The sequence below is a fragment of the Urocitellus parryii genome, chromosome 5 (genome assembly GCF_045843805.1).
Source record: "Urocitellus parryii isolate mUroPar1 chromosome 5, mUroPar1.hap1, whole genome shotgun sequence".
NCBI lineage: Eukaryota > Metazoa > Chordata > Mammalia > Rodentia > Sciuridae > Urocitellus > Urocitellus parryii.
This window is the reverse complement of record NC_135535.1, coordinates 208,354,245-208,361,963: the sequence shown is the minus strand read 5'-3', so window position 1 is coordinate 208,361,963 and position 7,719 is coordinate 208,354,245.

The following is a 7,719-nucleotide window of genomic DNA, read 5'->3' as shown; positions in this document are numbered from 1 at the left end:
AAATTATTGTTTGCATTTTCATGCAAATGAAGATAAGTTCTTTTGGCTGGTGAATTGTGCGTTTAATAAAAGCTGCAGCTTTTGGGCTGTGAACAGAATGTGTTAACTTGGGTTGCTGGGGGTGGTCCTGGAGCTGCACGCTTCCAAGAGCTTCTGCCGACTGGAGCCTGGCAATTCCCACTGACTCAGTAATTCATGGGCAAGGTATTCTCACACCTCCCCTTCATTTTCCTCTCAGTATTCCACAGAGCAGCCTTATCTCCACCTATCAATTACGGCGGTATTAATTTATTTCCCTGTATCTCTCCCTGTGCTTGGTGGGGGCATGCTCACTTAAAATATATATTTTTTTCCCCTTGCTGGAGGCTTTTGTGAAACAAGGCTAATATTCGGCACTTGGGATTTAAGGCGCCGCATCTCACAAAGTTTGGATGTATTAATGAACAAAAACAAGAGTGCAGAGAAACTGGGAAATTAGCAGCCAACAGAGAGCATGCAAACAGGAAACTCTCTGATTATGTGCACGGGCACAAAATTAGTAAAAGAATTTGAAATTGTCTGGTGCTCAGAGGTGCTATTGTTTCCAAAGAAGAATTCCATCTATTTTAACATTTTCAAGTGTAATTCCATTGGCAAGGCTCTTCCTTTGATTGTGAGTGATGTTGATTGAAAGGTGTGGCTCAGCGTCTGTTTTGGCACTTAGACTTATATCTTTTGTTTAAAAACTCAAAGTGCTGGCTTTCCTGCCAGCCTCCCTCCGTGTTTCTGTTTTGGTGATGTGATGACAGGCTTACTGTGTGTTTCCTTGTGTGTATGGTAACAGATGTTTATGTGAATAACAGACTTTTTTATGAAGGCACACACTTTATAGCCAAATACTAATTAAAAATAATTGCATGTAAGCATTTTTGTTTATTCCCTGTTGTGCGTCTTTAATCATTTGAAATCACCTGCAGTTGGAAATTGAGGCAAAGATTTGATACTGCAATTATAAGAGGCCATCTGACTATATATTAGGTAGAAATAGCAACATATTTGAGAAAGAAATATTAGAGGAGCCGAGTGCCAGGTCATTCTCAAGTCTCTTGTATATTGGGTCAAAACACTAATATATTACTTTGTTAAACTAATAGGATTTTAAGGCATCATTCAGCCACCTAAACAACTGCTTCATGAAAAACGTCCTGTACCTGACACATTCTGTGCACTAACAAGCTCATTACAAGTGGGTTTTAATTAGAGGCGTAACAGATGGTTCCCAATAAATATGGGCAGTGGTGACTCCCTGGCTTTTTTTTCCCCCCTTTTAAAGACAAAAATTGCAGGTAATTCAGAGTCTCAGAACCTTAGTTTGGGTTTAATAGTATGTGTTCAATTAAAACAAAGTGTCAAGTGCCAGGAATGTGGCTCCGAGAGTTGGCTAGAGAGAAAGAGCCCCAGGTTGGAAGTGCCTTTCCTGCGGCAGGGAGCTTCCAGACTCCTGGCAGGGACCAGCCCGGCAGCGCCGTCTCTTCCCCGGGCTTTGTTTTTAAGCCTTGCCTGTCAGTGCGTTATGAAGAATTAACAAGACGTTTCAGATGGTCTTGAACTACAGCACCGAGCTTTCTCACCACAGTGACATTTAACAGACACATTTAAGCAGAAAATAAAAGGGATGGTTCTAAAAGCCACGGTGCCTCTCTGCACAAGCGTTTTATTGCTATGTGGGGACAGAAGCAAGGGGCACAGGCACCCTGGGTAGGAAGCTCCAGTTGGAGAGTTTTCATTTTAAATGAAGCAGACTTAATGCTGGTGATAAGGGTAGGGTTGGAATCCAGTGAATTTTTCCTTGAGAGAAGCTGATGTTTGCAAGTGAATTCACTTTTTATCTTTGATTGTTTGTCTTTGGTCTAGAGAAGATCTTTATCCAAAAAGGAACACCCTAACACAAAAAATGGCAAGAAGTTTAGAAATAAGTGTATAAGAATTTAGAGAAAAAAAAGGAGGAGATGAGAGTGGAGTTCCAATTCCTAGTGAATGCGGGTGGCTTCCCGACCTTCCCCTTCCATCTGGAGGCACGGATCTCAGGAGGGCGGCACCCTCTCTCTGACACAGTCTCCCCCTGATCCCTGACAAAGGGTGCATAAAGAAAAGGAAGAGCTTGTGGGTTGCAGGGGCGAGGCTCCTCCAAGATTTCCAAATTAGAAATGCAGATTGTGGGGCATGCTCTCCGATGCCAGGGGTGCTTCCCCGGCCTCCGCCCCTGTTCCTCTGCCATGTTTTACAAGTGCCACTTCTCCTGCACACACAGTGGAGCTGCGTTTCGTGGTATGCCATTGCCTGGAAAGAAGGCCACTTCAGGTATAAAATATTCCGCCCATATTCCCTGGGGCAAAGAGCTGACATACAGCAACTCTTCAGTCGGGGAGCCACCAGGCCGCAGACGCATGGCGATAGTCACTCATCTGCAGCGCCGGGCTCCACAGCCGACAGCGTTTGTGAGAGCGTGAGGGTTTAATTTCATTAAGAATTTTTTTGACAGCATGACACCCCAGAGTCTTGTTCTAGTTGTTTCTTATCACTTAAGGAGGGGTGGGGACTAAGGAGGTGGGAAATAAATCCCCAGGCTGGACTCGTAAATTTTGCTTTTAAAGGTAAGAAGCATCACTTGATTTTCATCAGCTCACAAGGCGCTTGCTTGGAAATTCTGGGGCATCTGTGGGAGGGTTTGGCGGGCCAGGCAGGGCCAGGCAGGCTGAGGCCACCCCTCTTGGAGGGCGGGCACTGGAGGGCGGACTGCCAGGAGGCGCCCGCTGCGTGCATGTCACCGGAGTGGCATGTTGACTAAGATGTATAGAAAGACAGGGGCTGTGTCATTCTGTGTGACTGCAGAATGGAAATAACCCAGGCTCCGTTCAACAGATGGAATGAGGAGGCGTTCGTCAATAAGCCAGTGAGCCACATTAGACCTGGCAGGCCAGCCGGGTCCTGATCAGTGGGCCCCGCGTCCTTGCAGCACGGGGTTGTATTTCAGCTGCCAAGCGTCCCTTGCTTCTAGATCACCCTCTCCCCGCCAGCCCTCCTTAGGACTGTCGACGAGGACTACAGAGCCCGGGCTTGACAGCTAATGACCAGGCCTTACAGGCCACTCTCCCTCCAACGACTGGGAGACAAGCATCACCGCCTCAGTCATTTCTTCCACTGGAGACCCTGGAACTGCAGCGCCCCAGGAGCTGCAGTCCTCTAGGCCCCTGGGGCTTGGGGCTGTCACCCTTCATGCTTAACTAGTTCTCGAGGACTGTGGTGGAGATTAATAGATGCCACAGTCTTCGTTGTCATCAGGGCAGAGATGAAACCCAGCCACACATTTGACAAGGCACGTGGCCTGCTGTCTGAAGAGTGCTGGCATGGAATTCGGGAGGCCCTGGAACTTTCCGGGTGTCACCACGGACTGGTTAACCTTGGAAAATCACTTAGTCCTGCTCAGCACGACTCTCTTCTGCTCTGCCCTCCTGTTGAAAGTGGGGCCATTAGTATTGGGCTTCCCATCCGCTTTCAGACAGTGTCAATGTGGAAAGCAAATGGATTGGAGGGTGAAGGGAAGAGTCCCCCCTCGGGTTCAGGCGTCCCTCCTCAGCCAGTCACACATTTTAGGTTTCCCATGCGAGTCTGGGCACAGTGCGTACCAGCCATAGGCCTGGCGACTCATAGACACCTTTCCTGCAGCTCCCAAACCAGCCTCCTGACCAGGGTCTGCAGGCCAGGGCTGTGGTGGGCCTTGTGTTTAGCAGTGGGAGCAAGAAGCCTGCAGGTGGGGTGGGGCAAGGCCCTGGGAAGTCTTTGTCCGTGGTCGCTCACTGTATTTTATTTTAGCCTGGTTTCCAGGAGACTTCCCTTGTTTCCTTGCACAGAGCCAAGTCTCCGTTTAATTCATCAGCCTCACCAGCCAGTTACAAAGGAAGCACCAACGAGTTGAGTCCCTGCGTTCAACAAGACACGGCTCTGTGGGAGAGGGAGTGGGTAGGATGCAGGCTGCCTGGCTCAGTCCCACAAGAACCGGCTCGGGCTTCTTGTTCTGTGCCGGGCCCTGTGCACGGGTGGACGGCAGTGAGGACGGGATCAGAGTCCCTGCCTGGAGCAGCTTGACTGCACGCTTCAGCCCTCACCAATATTAGGAGGACCTCATGGCCCGGACGTAGGAAAACCGCATCAGAGCAGGGACATGTGGGGGCCAGCAGCTTATCAGCAGTGCACCCCAAATCCAGAAGCCAACGGGGAGTCAGGCTCTCCAAGGCTGATCTCATCAGTATTCACTCATTCTTTCCGAGAGGGAAGCCCATCCTCAGACACGGGGTGGAGTGGGGGGACCTCTCTGGAGGTCCTGGGCTCCCTCCCATTTCTCCAGCCACCTCATCCTGGAGAGTGGCTGCCTCACTCCAATTAAGTTTGAATTAATTCTTGCTGGTTTCCTCTACAACACATCCAGGTTTTAATTGTTTCACCTAATTACTGGACTGCGACCCAGATCTAAGACCTGACACAGGTGACAGGAAACGAGGCTTTCCTTGCATTCCACCCACTTATCGTCTCAAGAGCATTTTGGACAGAATATTCCTCTTTGGCTGCTACATATTTGTATGTCTGACCTTCCAGACCCTCCAGCTAGAAGTTCCCTTAAATCAACAAACAATCTCTAAATGCCTATGCCTCATGCTTAGGATCTAACGTGGCACATTTGTCCTCAACACCAGACTGCAATAGTGTTTATCAAATGGGAAAAATCATCACTTAATTCACAACTTTTGTATCCATCCAAATTGTGCAGAGGACTTAAAGAACAGAGACCTGCAAATTCTGTGGATGCTAATTATAGTATTCGTTTCTAGCTACATATTTGCATGCAAATATCAGCCTGTATAAATTTGGCATTGAAAGCACCCCAAGGCTCTTGCCTGGCAGATGGGTATTGGATCACAATGAAACTTAACAGTACCTGGGGGCTTTGGGGCCAAGCAGAGGCTCTGAGCAACAGGAGAGCATCAGTCTTCCCTCTTCTGAGATGACAGTACAGGCTTTATACATTGTTCTGGCCAGAACATATTTAAGAGGTGGTTTGGAAAAACACTTTGGGCGGATAGCCAATTTCCCTTAATGTTCTGCAGACAGTCTGTAGATCTTAGGAAGTAGGACATCTTTAAATCACTTTATTTTGTTTTATTTTAAGTTGAGGAGTATCGGCATAAGCCGAGGGATAGCACAGCCCACTCACGGCTTCCTGGGGCCTCTAGTGGGAGGTTGGAGGCAGGTGCTGGAGGAGGGCTGCATAAACCCGGGATCAATTTCCCATTTTTTTTTCCATAAGGAGTATTGCAAGGCTTTCTTGGCCTTATCCTTTCTTCCTTTGCAAAAGAAAAACACTCATCCAGAAAATAAGGTAAAGTTAGTGTTTTTTAAGGATTGAGAGGTTTTTGAGAGACTGTGGATGGGGTGGGTGCCCTGACTGGGACCTGGCTTGCAGGCATATCAGTGTTTCTTTGTAGAGAATGTAGATTTTTGGATGCAGTGCAAGGCAATTATTTTCTTGTTCAACTGTTTTGAGAAGCAGACAAGTGCATGCATGCAATTAAAATCAGATGACAAGAGAGTCTAAGGAAAACCAGGAGAAGGAAGGTGTTTGAGGAAGAAGGGCCCTCTGCACACCCATATGAAAGGCATTCACAGCTGGGGGCGGTGACAGGCGCCTAGAAGAGCTTATTACAAGGAGAGCCCCATTCTCTGCTGCCGTAATTTATACACTCACGTTTTTGGAAAGATTTCAATATCTCCCCCTCTCCCACGTAAACGGGCTTAAAGGGTTCCCTGAGCCACGAGCAGAGTCTGGCTGGGCTTCTGGATTGTTATCCTTTAAGGCAGAAAAATGAACTTGGGAAAATGACACCCGCCAGATTTATAGATGTTGAAGGAAATATATTACTTAGAGGCTTTGGGTCCTGTATTATTTTCTTGAAAACTTCCTTGCCTTGAACTGCGTCAAGCAAACATCCCTGGTTTCCCCCAAAGTCTTAGGTAAATGAATAAAACTGAGCAAAATATCAAGTATATGTATTTTAATATCTCATAGTTTCCAGAGAAGTTCAGAATGAAATGCTGAGTTCCTGTTTGGCCCGTGGAACCCCGTGTCATCCCAGACCTGCCCATCTTTCCAGGTCAGCCTCTGGCCTGATCTGTCCCCCCGTAATTCTCACTGTTACTCCTGTGTGCGGGATGCTGAGTAAAATGTCCAGACCCTGTTCTGAGCAGTTCTCCAAGAGAACACCTTTGGGCGGTGACGCTGGCCTCTTCCCTGCCCCCATCCCACCCTGCCAGGCTGCAAGCTCCAATCCAGCCCTGTCATCGGCACGGCCACAGCTGTGCTCCTGGGTACCAGGGCTCATTAAGCCCTTCCACCTGGAGCTGCGAGTTCGGCATGGGGTAGGACTTCCCTCTTCTGCAGATGAGGAAACCAAGGCCTGAAGACACTCAGTGAGCCATGCCAAGATGGCCCAGCCAGTGAGCGCGGTGAGATGGAGCCTCTCTCAGAGGGGAGGGAGCCATCTCTGAAGCCATGGGCAACTGTGCCAGAGGCCATCGGGGAGCGTGTCCATTGTCATGCACTCTGCCTTCACGTTCAATTCATAATGATCTCCGTTTCCCAGTCCTGGTTGGCAAGAGGCACCGGGCTGGAAGGAATTCGAGAGGACTCAGAGAAGATGACACAGTGACAACAGAAATGACGGCTGACAGCCTGACACAGGAGATGGAGACACAGCTCAAAGGCAGTCTCGGGACTGTGTACAGATGGTCCCAAAATAGACAAGTCTGCATCGTTAAGAAGCACGCGAACTCTTCCAGATCCTCTGTCGAGAAGCCCCAAACCATTGGTGAGTGGAAGTCTCCCTTTGTCTTTAAAGGTACAAGCTACCCTCATGCGGCAGATCAATTTCTTTGTAGCCATCACGGGAAATAGAACACTAGGTGCCTGCCAAGGGTCCCAGAAGGCAGGCTCCACCTCGGACCACATCTGAGGCCACAGCAAGCGAGCGTCCCTTGTCTGTCCTTATGCCGAGGGTGGGAGACTGTCCTACGCCTGCCCCCCACCCCACTTTAATTCTATATGTCATTTCCACACTTAGCTAGGCTACGGAGTCTGTGTGTCACCTTTGCTTTTGTGGAAAAATTTATTTTGTCTTTTTAATTAAAATAAATAAAATGCCATTTTATTTATGCTCAAGTTGTCGAGGCCACAGGACGTGGAGTTGAGTGCAGAGACCAAAGGAACAGAGAGTCCAGAGTTTTGAAATGATGCTATTGATTTTCTTTCAAAGCCCAGAAGAAGGTTTTTTGAATTTGTGTATTTCAGATCTATTACAACTGAAATGAGTTTTGGGTTTTATTTCATTTTTTTTTTTGATTTTTAACAAACCAGTTAACAAAACAATATTTTAATTGTAGATGAACACATTACCTTTATTATTTATTCATTTATTTTCATGTGATGCTGTGGATCAAACCCAGTACCTCATACATCAAGGCAACCGCTCTACCACTGAGCCAAGTTCTGGGTTTTAGATATGAACTAATTTTTACTTAGTTTTCGTTCATTACGTTCATTGTGCAAATCAGGAAGTCTCCAAGCATCCACTGTGAGTGAAGTTAGGAAATTGTGGCCACTTTTCCTTCTGGAATTCACATAGGGAGCTC